This window comes from Silene latifolia, chromosome Y (assembly GCF_048544455.1).
Source record: "Silene latifolia isolate original U9 population chromosome Y, ASM4854445v1, whole genome shotgun sequence".
NCBI classification, from domain to species: Eukaryota; Viridiplantae; Streptophyta; class Magnoliopsida; order Caryophyllales; family Caryophyllaceae; genus Silene; species Silene latifolia.
In genome coordinates this window covers 131822777-131840566 of record NC_133538.1, presented here as the reverse complement: position 1 = coordinate 131840566, position 17790 = coordinate 131822777, and the positions used below count along the sequence as shown (strand labels likewise).

Genomic DNA, 17790 nt, shown 5'->3' with positions numbered 1-17790 from the left:
TCTTGAATGCGCAACGAGAACACTTCCGTTCCTTTGAGGAGAATCTGGTACTATTGGAAAATTCAACTTGAAAATTTTTGAAAGAATTTTAATTCTCAGAAAGAGTAACCTTTTAATGTTTTGGTTATCGATTTCAAAAGTCCAGTTTTACCTTTATAACCTTTCATTTTCCACTTTCAAGTTTCGAGGACGAAACTTTTTAAAAGTTGGGGTGATTGTAACACCCGCGAATTTCTCATTTTGACATTTATAATTTATTTGGCCGTTCAATTACATTATTTTATATTTTTAAATTATTTAATTTAATTAATTTGTTTTAAACATGATTTTTATAAAAGTAATATTTTAAAGCTTAAATTATACAAAATTATATACATAAATATATATAGTCGGATATTAATAATAGATTATAATAATAATATTTCCGTTTTATGTTACCGTCTAGCAAAGATCGTCGCATTTCTTTTGTAAAGTTTTTTTTTCGGATCAACCCGATTCCGACAACACAACACACTCACCTACTCTCTTACAATCTAATTTAAATAATCTTATTATTATTATTATTATTATTATTATTATTATTATTATTATTATTATTATTATTATTATTTTTATTATTATTATTATTATTATTATTATTATTATTATTATTATTATTATTATTATTATTATTATTATTATTATTATTATTATTATTATTATTATTATTATTATTATTATTATTATTATTATTTTATTTTCTAATTTTTTTTTAATTTTTTTTATAGAAGGATGCACGCAGCTTTCAGTAAAAGAAAAATAAAAGTTTACATGAAATTGGAGGGGAGCCGAGAGACAATCTGGGCCCCCACACCCTTAGCAACAGCAAAGCTAAGGCTAGTGAAAATATAAGCGGCCACCCGAGCCCCCGCATCCTGAGATACCGAGAATTTCTGGATCCGCTTGAGCAAGGCAACAGCCTCCGATCCCAGCTCTCCATGTGAAGAGAAAGAGAAGGGAAGGAAACCATAACCAACTGCCGCGCATAATTCCCCATACTTAGCACACTTACGCTGAGCAGCATCAGCGACAACCCGGCCGGGCACAAAATCCATTATCCCAGTCTGAGTCAAAGGAAAATACCCTGTCAAATCGATGCAGACATCACGCCTTCTGTCCCCGGAATAAAGAAGCAAATCCGCAGGACGAAGGGAGCCACCATGCCCGTCAACCAAACTGATATCAACCTCCTTACCCTTAGAAATACCTGACCGATAGTACATGTCGAATAAGGTGTCACAGACGAGGTTGTGTCGATGCTTAACACCCACAGTACCAGTACAAGAAACAGCGTGGTCCCCATACACATCATCAGCAAAACCCGAGAGCAAGCAGGACAAGGCCTAGAAACCGTGAATAACGGAACACCCAGTCGATACCCAAGCACACTACGGTAGGTCCTCCCGTTTATAGTCTGACCCAACCCAGAGATAGGAACCGCACGCAACTAATCAGAGGAGTGGGCACCCTGCTGAGACTTCCACAAATCAAGCTAGCGCGGTGTCAAAGAGAAAACAGACTCAGAAGTAGCAACAACCGTCGCGAAATATATGTCTGCCAATTTCTTCATAAGTTTGGGGGCAGCAATTTTACTAGGGTTACGTAAGATATCAGAATCTGTAGTCTCAGAGAACACCCGTGCAGCATCATCGAAAGTAGGGCCAGCATCTACAATACCAGAAGGCCGTAGGAGTTGAGCCTACAAACCAACAGACTACAAACAGGAAGCAAGAAAAGCATAATGTAAAACATCTCCCGCCGCATAAACACCAAGGCCACCCAGGTGAAAAGGGAATGTAGCAAGGCGCCACTGCCAATTCCCAAAACCAGGACCAGATGCGGCGACAATACATTCCAAACTGGAACAAAGAGCAGCATCGAAAGGGAGATAGACCGACCCAAAAACACTGGGGGAGCAAGTAAGAAGAGAGAAATAAAGCTTAGAAATACCACTACAAGCTCGAAGCAGAAGCAACTCACATTGCGGGTCCTCAATCCTCGCAACCAAGTCCATAAGCTCAATGGTCTTAGTAACTCTCTTCGCCACAATCTCACTGCCATATATAGGACAAGTACTGACAGGTCCACCCAAAACAGAGACACCACGCAAGGGCCAAGCAATATAAGGGGGGAAATCCCGGGAGCCGACTTCGAGGATCCTCAACAGGCAAAAAGACCTTAGTCTTGGAGACATTAAGATGCAGTCCAAAACGAGGGTCATCCGCCATAATCAAGTCCAAAACCTTCCCCACCTCCAAAGGATCCCCAACGATGGTTCCATCATCCACGTACCACGCCTGCATAGTGAGGTCAAAAGAGTCCCGGATTTTGCACACCAAGGGATGCAAAACCAAAGCGAAAAGCAAAGGTGTTGGAGTTAGTGTCCTCCAGAATAGTGCGTTAACATAATAAATCTCTTTAGTGGAATATCATCAGATATTTAATTATTTGATCCTCGTCAGTTGATTAACGTAAATCAATAACGGTTGGCTGACTAGAGTTTGACGTTATTGTCGTGAGACGGCGGTGATCAACTGACCCCTTTCGGTCACACCTATAGGAAGGAACCCCAATAGACAACTAATTAATTGTATGAGATACAATTTATTTAGTCCCTTGATTTGTAGACTAAAAGGTTAGTCAATTATTTTAAGAGAGAATTCGAGTTGCGAACTCGAGGAACGACAGTTTTTATTTAATTATGTGATAATTGAATAATAAATTTTGGGAGACGGGTTTTAGTTAATTAACTGTTAATTTACTAAAATTGTACTAATTGACTAATGTGATTAATATTAGTACGTAAATAATATATTTAGTGGTACACGTATATTTACGGATTGATTTGGACGAATTAATTATGGAAGTATTTAAACATGAAACGATGTTTAAAATAAAATTACACGTAGTTGTGCGACAAATATAAGAACCAACATGGACCCGTATATGGGCAAGTGGACCGTGTAAAATAGAGTAGTGGATGATTACTCACATATTCATTTCACCTTACTTTATATACTACCATAATTTATCTTATATAAGATTTTGCATGTGATGTAAGATGAAAAATATAAGACAAAATTTGTCCACTCCATTTCACCCGCCACTTTCCCTTCCTTTATACTCCATCCTTTGTTCATTTCTACACTACATCATTTGTATGTTTTGCATGTGAACATAAAATCATCATCTCTCTAAAAATAATTATTCATCTTTACTAAGTTTGTTAGTAAAATAAATTTTTTTACTAAGACTTGTTAGTAATATTACAAATAATATCAAGGGTATAATAATTATAATAAGTTCTAGTTAAATACTTGTTATTATTTTTGGGTAAGTTCTTGGGTGCAACAAGAAGGAGATCTTCTCTTTGAAGATTTGTAAGGAGGATCATCCATTTGGTATAAGCTCAAGAACAAGCTAGTAAGGTGAACTAGTTTGTGCCCTTTTTACCACAAAATCAATGTAAAGAAATTGTTCTTCCTTATACTTTCATTTTTATGCTTTCATATTAGCATGCATGTTACATAGATCACCTAAATGACAAACTATGAGATAATTTAATTTTTATTAGAGAGTCTAATATGGATCTATGATCTTTCAAGTGGTATAAGAGCTTAGGCTTGTAATTTTCATGTTGATTTTAAGCATTTTAATGAATTATGAGATAATTTATAAAAACTCAAAAATGGTGTTAGAAGAGGTTTTAGCACGAAATTTTTGGGACATGCATACCTACTTATCTTAAAAGTTTTGTGGTTAGGTTTGGTTATTTTTGAAGTTATTTTGCTATTTTTAATGATTTTTGGTAGAAAACCGAGTCAAAATGTCGTATTTTAGTTAAAAATTGACTAAAAGTAGTTAAAAGTTGATTCGGTGCATGAATTTTTTATGATATTTCATGCATGTTTTCTACTGATTGTATGCAAAAAGTTAAAGGTTGGTTCGAATTTTTTGCATGTTTATTGATTTTATGAGATAAAAGTCGACAAAAGTGAAATTAATTAATCATAATTTCGAAACATTTGATTCTACCCATGATAAATTTATGTACATTTAAAAATATTATTTAAATGTTAAAAGTGTTTTTTAATATGTGTTTTCACTTTGTTTTGATGTTTATTGGTTTTAGTGGTTAAAAACGGATAAATATCGATCTTTTTCTTCATAAAATTTTTCCGGAATTTTTGGGCAATTTTTCTAACATTTTAGTGTTCTTGGGAGTATTTCAGAATATTAAAAATTTTTGTTTCAATTTGTTTGGGTAAGTTTTCAATTATTTTGGATTTTTACTTAAATATTATGATTTTACCGATTAAATTAGCAAAATATCACCAAATCAAACTAATTATTTATCATAAAATTAGTGAGGACTAATTTTGAGGTTCAAAACAGTTTGGAAAATTAGTTTGGACTTTAATGAGATTTAAGAGTTGATTATTGATTTTTACATGTTAAAAATCGATTAAATTCACAAAAACCGAGATGGATACCAACGAATGATAGATAGGGCGATTTTGGCATCATTTTACAGCATTTTAAGCATATTTATTTAAGTTGATGAATGATTGTCATTTATTTAAAGTATTGTTTTTGTTGTACCTAGTATGGCCTAGTTTATTTTAATCGTTATTACCCGAAATGAATGGGAATATCGATTTGTTTGTAATTAAATACGATCTCGTATTGTAGGTTTGTAATTAATTAATAGTTTATTTATTTTATTAATTAATGTATAATAGGAATAGCTATCTAATTCATTTGCAATAGTTATTTTTACCGGCGTTTCCAAAAGACGGATTACATCGAGACGGAGTCTATTTTTGGAAGGTGTTCCAAATCTCACAAGGAAGAGCCACTTATGGAATGAAGAGGCAAGGGACCAAGGAGTTGGTTTCCGAAATGTAATAGACTAGTTTTTTATTAACTAGGTGGCCATACTAGGATTTATTCATATGCTTACATGTTTACTTGTTTTATTTTCGCGCATGCCAAAATCGCCATTCACATGCATTTTATTTTCGCGGTTGTCAATTCACGTCATTTACATTCACCGAATTAATTCACTTATAAGGAATTTATGACTAAATTGACAAGATCTCTCACATCACTAAAATTGAGTTTCGCCTTACCAATTAGTAACACCTATGAATCTCTTGTTCATTAGAGCCACGCGCCTGCGGGTGTTCTCTTTTACCTTGGGTAAGTAGGGTGGTAAACGGTTATCACACGCTAAAATTGGTTGGACTCAACGGGATATAAGATGGTCTTGTGTTCCGGGGCTAGTAGATGGATTTAAGGAAATTCGTCGACCAAGAGTTCTAGAGGTAGAATTAGTCAACGTGACTTACCGAATTAACGCAATTATGGGATGTTTCGCCCAAGCGATGCTCATTTTTGTTTAATATTTGGGTCTTGGAATCATTTATATAATTTAGTGGGAGGTCATTATATAACTGCTAAAACTTGCTAAACATGTTTTTACAAGTAATTTTTAAAACAATGAAAATTTTTCCTTTTTGTTGTAGCATTTTAATTCGCAATGGCAACTTCATCAACTCCATCGACTACTTCACTAGGCAAATATTCATAGCTAAGGTCCGTAATGGACAAATGTATCTTAAAAGATGACGGTAGTAACTTTCTTGAATGGGAATCCAACATCAAAAGTGCCGCGTTGTCCGACAATGTGCTCACTTACCTGACCGATGCTCCTCCTATCGAGCCCGGTGCAAGGGCTTCATCGGCGGTGCGGACCGCCTATGATGACCATGTGAGGATGTCGAATGATATCAAGAATGTGGTGATATGGTCGATGTTGCCAAAGCTCAAGCTATCATGCATTTCTTTAAATGCGTACGAGATATTCACTCGTATGATCACTATGTTTTCACAAACACCTAAAGTCCGTCAATACGATGTGGCGGCACGCTTCTTTGAACCTAAGCTTGAGAGGGGCCAAAAGTTTGGTCCCTATGTACTCAAAATGGTCGAATATGTTGACATCCTAGAGCGTCTAGGGTGTAAGATTCCTAAGACTCTTGTAGTGGATCGTATCCTCCACTCACTCCCCACCAAGTTTGCCCACTTTAGGGTAAACTACAACATGAATGACATGGATAAGAGTTACCATGAAATTCATGCACTTCTCACCCATGCGGAGAGGGATATGGAAGCTAGTGGGAGTAAAAAGGGAGATGTTTTAACCATGAAGTTAAAGAACATGTCCCTTGGAGTCAAGAAAGGAAAAGGGAAATAAAAGTCCCAATTCAAGAAATCGTCAAAGAAACATGACAAGGGAAAGGGGAAAGCCGTTGAGAATGGCAATCCCAAGGCAAGAAGTGTCAAGCTCTCCGAGGCCGAATGTTTCCATTGTAATGGGAAAGAGCATTATAGGAGGAGTTATCCCAAATACTTGGAGGATCTCAAGGAAGGGCGTGTGACGCCTATTGGTATGATTTCCTCTCTTTATGTGATAGACGTTAATTATGCTTGTACTTCCACTTGGGTACTTGATACCGGATGTGGCTCTCACCTTTGTAATCATTTGCAGGGTTTAAGGATCGTGCAAGCACTAGCAAAAGGTGATGTGGATCTCCGCATGGGCAATGGAGCTAGAGTAGCCGCCGTTTCCGTGGGGACCTATGTTCTCACTTTAGCTAGTGGTTGAGAGTTGTATTTAAATAAGTGTTATTTTGTACCAACTTTAACTAAGAACATCATCTCCATTTTCGCGTTAGACGCAGAAGGATTTTGTTTTATGATTAAGGACAGGTGTTGTACTTTTTATTTTAATGATGTGGTTTATGGCAAGGCCATTTCAATTGGAGGCATTTATGTTTTAAATGATGTTAATGATGTTTATCATGTGGAAACTAAAAAGCTCAAAACGGGTGATCCAAACAAATCCTACCTTTGGCATTGTCGTTTAGGCCACATAAACGAAAGACTCATTAAGAGACTTGCTTCATCAAAAGTGCTCAAACCATTTGGTTTCAAATCTTATGGTACATGCGAGTCTTACCTTCTAAGCAAGATGACTCGTGCACCTTTTGCGGGAAAAGGGACACGAGCTAGTGAGGTTTTGGCTCTCATGCATACGGATGTGTGTGGACCATTAAACATCACCGCTAGAGGAGGTTCTCACTACTTCATTACTTTTACTGATGACTTAAGTAGATATGGGTATGTCTACTTAATGAAGAACAAGAGTGAAGCCTTTTACAAGTTCAAAGAGTTCCAAAATGAAGTAGAGATTTAATTGGATAAAAAGATAAAGACCCTACGGTCCGACCGTGGTGGTGAGTATTTAAATATTGAATTTGATTAACACCTAAAAGATTGTTGTATAGTATCACAATGGACTCCTCCTGGCACACCGCAACTAAATGGTGTGGCCGAAAGGATAAACCGAACTTTACTTGATATGGTTCGGTCTATGATGAGTCTAACTGAGCTTCCTAGTTCATTTTGGGGTTTTGCCCTCTTGTCTGCAGTATTTTCACTAAATCGAAGCCCGACTAAAGCGGCCGATAAGACTCCATATGAGATATGGACAGGGAAAGTCCCTCATTTGTCATTCATGCGTATTTGGGGTTGCGAAGCGTACGTCAAGATCAAGTCTGACAATAAGCTTGCACCTAGGTCTGACAAATGTCTTTTTGTAGGATATCCAAGGGAAACACGTGGCTATTACTTCTACAATAAACACGAGAACAAAGTGTTTGTGGCTCGTGATGCTGTCTTCCTAGAAAAGGAGTTTATTTCTAGGATACAGAGTGGGAGAAAATTTGAACTTGAAGAAGTTCGAGAGCCACAAACCGAGAATGAGGTAGAGGAGAACGTGGAGGATAGCATTCGCTCTTCCTCTGAAACGGTAATTATTCCTAGAAAGTCAAGTAGGATTTCTAATCCACGTGATCGCTACCTTGGTAACATCGAAGAGGATGGTGTTTTGTTACTTTTAGAAAGTGATGAACCCACTACCTACAAATAGGCCATGTCTAGTCCCGACTCCTCGATTTGGCTAGAAGCCATGCGGTCCGAAATTGATTCCATGTACGAGAACCAAGTATGGGACTTGGTGGATTTACCTGAGGAAGTGCGACCCCTTCAGTGTAAATGGATATATAAAATTAAGCTCGGCGTGGATAAACATGTGGATGTTTACAAAGCTAGATTGGTGGCAAAAGGTTTCACCCAAGTTCATGGTTTACACTATGACGAAACTTTCTCTCCAGTTGCTATGCTTAGGTCCATTAGGATAATCTTAGCGGTTGCCGCATTTTATAATTATGAGATTTGGCAAATGGATGTCAAAACCGCCTTCTTGAATGGGATTCTAAAAGAAGAGGTGTACATGATACAACCTGAAGGTTTTGTGGATACATCTAACCCTAAGAAGGTGTGTAAGCTCAAGAAGTCCATTTATGGTCTTAAGCAAGCATCTAGAAGTTGGAATTATCGCTTTGATCATGTTATTAAACAATATAGTTTCACTAGAAGTGTGGAAGAACCGTGTTTATACATGAAGTTTAGTGGGAGTAAAGTTGCATTCCTTGTCCTATATGTGGATGACATATTGCTCATTGGGAATGATGTTCTATCACTCACTTCCGTTAAGGAGTGGCTAAGGAAACACTTCCAAATGAAGGACTTGGGAGAGGCACAACGATTCTTAGGTATCCGGATCTATAGGGATAGGTCCAAGAGGATACTAGCATTGAGTCAAGAAGTTTATATTGACAAAGTTCTTGACCGGTTCAATATGAAAGACTCCAAGAGAGGATTTCTACCTATGGGCCAACGGATTACTTTGAGCAAGTCACAGTTTCCCTCCACCCCTAAGGAAATTGAACACATGAAGACCGTCCCTTATGCTTCCGTTGTTGGGTCTATCATGTATGCTATGATTTGCACTAGCCCCGACGTTGCGTATGCCATGAGCATGACAAGTCGTTATCAAGCCAAGCCCGGTGAGAGTCACTGGATAGCCGTAAAGAACATCCTTAAGTACTTGAGAAGGACTAAGGATTCGTTCTTAGTGTTTGGAGGAGAAACTGAGTTGCGTGTAAGAGGTTACACGGACGCAAGTTTCCAAACCGATCGGGATGACATGAAATCTCAATCCGGCTATGTGTTTATGCTAAATGGAGGAGCTGTTTGCTGGAAGAGCTTCAAGCAAAGCGTTACCACGGATTCTACAACAGAGGCTGAGTACCTTGCAGCGTCTGAGGCTGCGAAGGAAGCTGTTTGAATTAGGCTATTCATGGAGGGGCTAGGAGTAGTCCATTCCACCAAAGATCCTATTACTCTATATTGTGATAACAGTGGAGCTATTTTTCAAGCCAAAGAGCCTAAGTCTAGTAACAAATCTAGACACATTGAAAGGAAATACCATGTAATTAGAGATTATGTGGAAAGGAAGGAAATTTACATTTGTAAGGTTGGGACAAATGATAATATTGCTTATCCTTTAACCAAGCCTTTATCAAAGGCTAAGCATGATGGTCATGTCGTCGCTATGGGATTGAGAGGAGTACCAGATTTTCTTTAGATTATGGGTATGTAATAATTGGATAGTGTATCTCTTATTATATATATGATAATCACATTCATTGTTTTCGCATTCATTTCTTTTATGAATCTTTTATTTAGTGTGAGTAAATTATTAATACCTTGTTTATCTGAATAAGTTGTGGAGACAATGTTGAACACTATTCAAGTGAATAAGATGAAAATTGTATTTTGTCCCTAGTCACTTAATGAGGTGACGTCTCGGAGTGACTAGATTGTAAGTTGATTGATGGTTGTTCAACACCATAAGGTCATATGTGATGACTGGTCGATTACATAGGCAGAGTGTGTGACACTTTGCCAGACAGTGACCATTTAGAGAGTCCCTAAGTTCTATTATAGATGCCTGGTCGTGGCGGGGATCTCTAAGATGTTCTAATGAGTCGATTCTTTTGACTGGTGACTATTATCTGAGCAAGTGCAGTTTCCGAGTGACTTTGGTTTTTGTCCTAAGTCGTGTCGTGAAAGGAGGCCAAAAGGGCATTTACTAGGTCATGGTGAGCTGTATTGTGCAATAGGATAGATAGGGCATACAGGAATTGTCCACCCATGTTGGGTAACTATATCTCAAGGCCACTCAAGGAGTTAATGACTACAAATGCGTGGCCACGCTCGGAAGTAATCTGTGAGAGATTTTCCCGGTCAGGTAGTCACACTCCCGATCGAGAAAACCACTCGCGATATGTTCCTGTGCAAGTGTGACCTGAAAGACACCATGCATTGAGTCGGAGATTAAAACGGACAAGAGAATTGGTAGCGCACACCTTGTGTCGGACAAGTGGGAGATTGTTGGAGTTAGTGTCCTCCACAATAGTCCGTTAACATAATAAATCTCATTAATGGAATATCATCAGATATTTAATTATTTGCTCCTCGTAAGTTGATTAACGTAAATCGATAACGGTTGGCTGACTAGAGTTTGACGTTATTGTCGTGAGACGACGGTGATCAACTGACCCCTTTCGGTCACACCTATAGGAACGAACCCCAATAGACAACTAATTAATTGTATGAGATACAATTTATTTAGTCCCTTGATTGGTAGACTAAAAGGTTAGTCAATTATTTTAAGAGAGAATTCGAGTTGCGAACTCGAGGAACGACAGTTTTTATTTAATTATGTGATAATTGAATAATAAATTTTGGGAGACGGGTTTTAGTTAATTAACTGTTAATTTACTAAAATTGTACTTATTGACTAATGTGATTAATATTAGTACGTAAATAATATATTTAGTGGTACACGTATATTTACGGAGTGATTTGGACGAATTAATTATGGAAGTATTTAAATATAAAACGATGTTTAAAATAAAATTACATGTATTTGTGCGACAAATATAAGAACCAACATGGACCCGTATATGGGCAAGTGGACCGTGTAAAATAGAATAGTGGATGATTATTCACATAATCATTTCACCTTACTTTATGTACTACCATAATTTATCTTATATAAGATTTTGCATGTGATGTAAGATAAAAAAAATATAAGACAAAATTTATCCACTCCATTCCACCCGCCACTTTCCCTTCCTTTATACTCCATCCTTTGTTCATTTCTACACTACATCATTTGTATGTTTTGCATGTGAACATAAAATCATCATCTCTCTAAAAATAACTATTCATCTTTACTATGTTTGTTAGTAAAATAAATTTTATTACTAAGACTTGTTAGTAATATTACAAATAATATCAAGGGTATAATAATAATAAGTTCTAGTTAAATACTTGTTATTATTTTTGGGTAAGTTCTTGGGTGCAACAAGAAGGAGATCTTCTCTTTGAAGATTTGTAAGGAGGATCATCCATTTGGTATAAGCTCAAGAAAAGCTAGTAAGGTGAACTAGTTTGTGCCCTTTTTACCACAAAATCAATGTAAGGAAATTGTTTTTCCTTATACTTTCATTTTTATGCTTTCATATTAGCAAACATGTTACATAGATCACCTAAATGACAAATTATGAGATAATTTAATTTTTATTAGAGAGTCTAATATGGATTTATGATCTTTCAAAAGGGCCCAAAGGATCACCCTGCTGGACACCCTGACAAGACCACAAGCAATGCTCCCCATAAAAAAGACGGGCAAGGCTGAAATAACAAAACTCCACCCAACGGGAAAGAACCGGGAAACGACGGCGGACTTCCTGAAGCATGGTCGAACGATCAACAAGGTTGAAAGCATTATGGAAATCAACCAATAACATAGAAAGTCCCACCTCAGCACCCCGAGCCTCAATGGGCTGATTCAAGGCATGCAAGAGAACCTCTCCACCACCTGACACAACCCCCCCTCCCCCCAAACTGAAGACCGATTCAATGAGCCGATTATTATTATTATTATTATTATTATTATTATTATTATTATTATTATTATTATTATTATTATTATTATTATTATTATTATTATTATTATTATTATTATTATTATTATTATTATTATTATTATTATTATTATTATTATTATTATTATTATTATTATTACTATTACTATTATTACTATTATTACTATTACTATTATTACCATTACTATTATTACCATTACTATTATTAGTATTACTATTATTATTATTATTATTATTATTATTATTATTATTATTATTATTATTATTATTATTATTATTATTATTATTATTGTTATTATTATTATTATTATTGATGCGTGCCTATTTCATACATTTACTTTACTCATTTCCACGCATTTCTATGCTTATTTAGTAGCGGCTAGCTACTATTCTCCCATGAATCGGCTACTTTGGGTTATTTTGTATTTCGTGTAGATATGCACCCGAAAGCAGGATTAAACAAGCCAAAACCCGTCCCCGGAGTTGCATTATGGATACTAGTGAAGTAAGGCTCGGGAATGATCATCTTGTAATGCGTGAAGACGAAAGGAAGAATGATTAAGTGATGATTGACGCTGCTGTTCACCTAGAAAAAGTCGATCGACGGTACAAAGTGGTCGATCGACTGCTTTTGCTTAGAGAATTAGTCGATCGACTAGAATTTTGGTCGATCGACTATTTTCGTACCAGGCCGTGTTTGATTAACTTTTTATTTTGGCCCATTAGTTGTTTAATTAATAATTATCAGCTAATTCTATATAAACACAAGCTGAGTACTTTATTAGGGCATCTTTCACTTTGGCAGAAACTAGTTTACACGTTACTTTGCTCCTTCGATTTCAGATCTAAACTTGTAATCTTTCTCTTCTTATTTCGGTAATTTCAATTGTTCTTCATTCCTTATTTTCATTATCGTCTTTTTATTATTCTTATTCGCTCCGCTTTATGCTAGTTTATCTATTTAATTCCGTTATGCAATTCTTAGTTTTCTCTTCTACTTCAATTGTTGTCTTTCATTTAATTATGCATAGCAAATTCCTTTACGCTAGGATTTAGGGGATCCGTGGTTCTGTGACATAATATGTTAGGGTTTTAGGTCTAGCTGTTTACTCCATCTGAATTGTTAATCGTAGTATCTAATAGCGGTTTGATTGATTAAGTGCACGTAATTAGTTGACCATCTTGTTAAACCTTGACCTGGATCGAGAGATTGGAAAAGGCGAAGACTTGCTATGAACAATAGAATATTCTAACTAGGGTGAGAGCTACATTAGAGTTCTAGGGAGAATAGTCGACCGAGAGGACCTGTTCTGTACCCTTCAGACCATTTATTGCTGACTGTTGACTTTACCTTAGATCGTTGTAGGCCGCGGTGAACCGACCGTCCTAGCTATTTGTCTCTTATTTGAATTCGTTTATAATTTACTTTCTTTTGTTTGCTACCATGGTTATTAGACAAACCCATCTCAAAAACCCCAACCTTGTGACTAAGATAGACTTGAATTGAAATTTAGATTTGCAAACAACCTCCCTGTGGATACGGTCCCGACTTCCTGTCTGAATTAGTTAAGGCCAGTTGGTTTATTTTTGGTAGGTATACGATTAGACTGTCAAATTTTGGCACCGTTGCCGAGGAGATGGTGTTATTTTATTTGCTTTTAATCTAGTTTGTCTTTATTCTTAGGGATCTTTAGTTCCTTGAGACCGTTCTAATGATTTTCATCAAGTTTCCATAGGGTGAAGATGAGAACTTCCACAATTACATGCATAGATGGAATGATTGGGTTTGTTCTCATAAATACGAAGGTAAACTGTCACAGTTTACTGAGTGCCTTACAATCATAAGAGGTATGAACAGACAAACCCAAGCCTATATTGACTCCATAAGTAAGGGAGATTATGGTGGTAAGAATATTGAAGATGTCCTTTGTTTCTTTGAATGGCTTGCTCTTGAATGCATGAAACCCACTTTTTCATTTCAGTCAGACTTGGATAAGGGAGTGGGTGAGACCATAGAACCCGTTTTTCGATTTGTTTTATTTTTAGTTTGTCTCTTGTCTCAAGGAACCTGTGTTCCTTGAGTCCATATCTAACCTTTCAGTGCTAGTTTTGTTTATGCTCAAGTCTTTCAGGTCTGAACTCATGTCATTTGACCCAGAATCAGAAAGGACCCTTCGTGCTAGACGAAACTTCTTGAAGGAGATATATTAAGCAGAAGACTTGAGTACGCTTGATTCAGCTTACGCTGCATTTATTGCAGAAAATCAGTCTTTAGAGGAAGACACGTCTACTTCTGCTCCTACTACAATCATGCCGACTTTAGTGAGTCACTCTGAGCCTACCCTTGCTTCTCTTCCCAAGGGATTCAAGCTCCCCACTACGGATACGGGTACTTTCGAAATTCGTCCATCTTACATTAATCTGGTGGAGCGAAAATTATTTGGAGGGGGAGCTGGTGAGGACCCAGCTAAACACATGGAGAAGTTTGTTAATTACTGCGGCTCCGTTCCTTTGACTGCGGGGGTGACTCAGGAGCAAGTCAACCAGACACTTTTCCCTTTTTCCCTACGAGATGATGCAGCGGAGTGGCTGCGTGACTTGGATATGGAAGCTCATGGTGTCACAGACTGGAATTCATTAGCTCTTGCCTTCTACAAGAGATACTTCCCACCCTAGAAGACTAATGCTCTTAGAATCCAAATTACGAGCTTTAAACAAGGTCCTGATGAGGACTTTAATGAGGCATGGGTTCGTTTCAAATGACTAGTTCGATCTGTTCCACATCATGGGTTCCAGATCTGGTTCCTTTGCAATCAATTCTACAATGGGTTGTATAACGACCATAGGGCCTTACTTGATTCAGCTGCTAATGGGAGATTCCAAGGCAACACCAATGATGCCAATGCCTAGAAAATAATTGATCAGATAGCTACTCACACAGCTGAGTATGGTAATCCAAGGGGTAGCAAAAGAGGAGGTGGTTCGGATAGTGCAATTATAACTCAATTAGAGGCTCTAACTGCCCTGATTGCCGAAACAAAGGCAGCCCAGTCCTTGGGAAATCGGCATAGAGTTAATGCTTTAGTTAAACAGGAGGTCCCTTGTGAGTGATGTGGTACATAGGGTCGTGTTGCAGCTGGATGTTTGAGTACTTTAGAACAGGTTCATGCTTATCAATCTTTCAAGCAAGGTACTTTGTACTCTAATTTCTTCGCTGAGAAAAATCTGAGTGGTTTCCATCCTACTCCTCCGCCCGCCAATCCTTACATAATCCCTCAGAATCGTGGTAATCAACCACAAGGGAATTATAATAGGCCGCCTCAATAGCAGTTTCAACAGTTGCAGCCTCCTCCTCAGGCTTCGAGCAGTGATATGTCAGTTATTAAAGCTATGTTGCAACAGCAAAGGGTTGCTTCACAAAAGCAAGAAGCTTTAATTGCTCTGTTATTGGCCCACAATAAAGTCTTGGACACTCAAATTGCCGAGTTATCGAGCCAAAATACAAGTAGGCCGCCAGGTGCATTGCCGTCTAAGCCTGATAAGCCTCATGAGACTGTTAATGCGATAAATCTGCGAAGTGGTCTTGCATATGATGGACCAGATATGCCCCGGGTGAACAATGAGGTTATTATTGAGGATCTGGATGTTGATGCGGAAGATGAATGTGTTGATGAAACTGCTTGTATTGCTGAAAAAAGTCGATTGACAGAAATATTTGGTCAATCGACTAAAACTTCTGATATGGGCAATGTGGAAATCGAAAAAAGTCGATCGACTGCCCATAGTGTTCGATCGACTGGTTCTCTTAATCGATCAACTGATCCAACTGGTCGATCGACTAATTTGCCAGACGGAGTTGGTGATCCGTCGTCTATTGCTATTGAAACCTCTTCTATTGCTGATAAGGCGTCCATTACGGATGGAGGGAAGAGTAAAGCTGTTGAGCCATCTATTGCGAATAAGCTTCCATTTCCAGTGCGACAGCTGAATACAAAGATTGAGCAGCAATTCAGGAAATTTTTAAAGGTCTTGAAGGATTTGCAAGTAACGGTACCTTTCACTAAACTTGTTACACAAATTCCCTCATATGCTAATTTAATGAAAGCGATTCTATCTCGTAAGAGGAATTTTGATGAGGCAGAGACTATTGCTTTTACTGCGGAGTGTAGTGCACTCCTACAAAATAAGTCTCCACCTAAATTGTCCGACCCAGATAGTTTTTCCATCTCCTGTTTTATAGGCACCCATATTATTGATAATGCTTTGTGTGACTTGGGTGCCAGCATCAGTGTCTTACCATTGTCTTTAGCTCAAAAGATAGGTTTGACTGAGTTTAGATGCAAAAATATGACTGTCCAAATGGCAGACCGTTCCTTGTTGCGTGCTTTAGGGATCCTAGAAGATGTTCATGTGCGGGTAGGGAAGTTCTTTATACCCGTCGATTTTGTTGTGTTGGACATTCCTGAGGATACCCATACCCCTATTATCTTAGGGAGACCATTCTTGCACACTGCTGGTGCAATTATTGACGTAGGAGCAAGGACTCTAACATTTAAAGTGGGGGGTAAGAAGCTGACCTACACCCAATCTAGTGTCCGTAGGGCACCTATGCAAGTTGTACCTTGCCATGTGGTAGTTGATAGTCCCACAGTTGAGTCCTGTTTTGCTATTACTGTGACATCTCTGCCCCATGCTGGGAGCAAGATGGAGGACCGTGATTTTGTATCTCTTTCTGCAGGACATGACAGGTTGAGCTGCAAGGATTCGGGAGGTGGACTTGGTGCATTGGGCGCGTTTTCTAACGCCGGTGATGCTGATTATGGTGATCAGAGAGAAGATCCCTTATCGCGTGCAAAGTGTTGCGAGGAAGCCTATGCTGCGAGATAATCTTCTATTATCAAAGCCAAGTTTGAGTGGTGGCCCAAGGTGAAGAATGCTGAGGGTACTTCATTTAATCAGCGGCCAAGCTGTGCGCCGTCTGATTGTTGATGACTTATGAAGTAAGGTCGAGCGGGACCTCAAAAATCAGCGTTGATCGGGAGGCAACCCGGATGGAATAAGCTTTCTTTAAGCAACTGACCTTTTTTGTTTTATTTTATCGTTTGATTTATTTGAGTTGTAATTAGGACCGTTTGCTTCTAAGACAAGTGGGACACGTGCTTTGGTTTTTGCTGGGAGATATGTGCTTTATTTTCAGGTGCACCGGTAAAGAGGCGAGTCGTCTTGGCAAACTATGCATGAAAGACGAGTTTGTGCTGCGTATAGAGCAGAAAAAAGTCGATCGACTGGTTGTTTTAGTCGATCGACTGGTTGTCTTGGTCGAAATCAGCACGTTATTTAAGGAGATGATGATCCCAATTTTATTGTGGGTGATGATTAGTGGCAGCTGGCCATGACCTCCCTTGTTTTTGTCTGGTTTGGGGAGGTCATTTAATTGTAAGTTCCCGTTGCTTCTACTTTCCTTTATTTGTTTTCATCTCGTTTCTCATATCCCCCTTTCCCTTTATATTTTGCACTGCTACTGGTATTTGCTGAACACAATGAGGGCATTGTGTGATTTGGTTTGGGGAGGGTATGCATCTGTCTGTTTGCATCCATATGCATTTTTACTATATTTCTTTTTGCATGTTTATTGCATTTTCGTATGCATTGTTTTTCCTTTCCACTATAAGAAAGTCAAAAAACTCAAAAAAAAAAAATTGAAAAATTTGAAAAGAATTACAAAAACATGTTCTTCTTTTGCATATTAGGTCGAGTCGGAACGGTTAGATAACAATGATGAAATTGCTTATGTGCTTTATTTTTAGCCCAAGCCTTGCTTTGA

The 17790-nt window shown here is 37.8% G+C and overlaps 1 non-coding gene across 1 annotated transcript; it reads right to left on the bottom strand.

The window, feature by feature from the left end:
• Nucleotides 1–14651: 14651 nt before the first annotated feature.
• On the bottom strand, nt 14652–14758 carry LOC141636225 (small nucleolar RNA R71). The gene has a single exon (XR_012540851.1). It is a non-coding gene; the product is annotated as a small nucleolar RNA R71 (small nucleolar RNA).
• Nucleotides 14759–17790: the final 3032 nt, after the last annotated feature.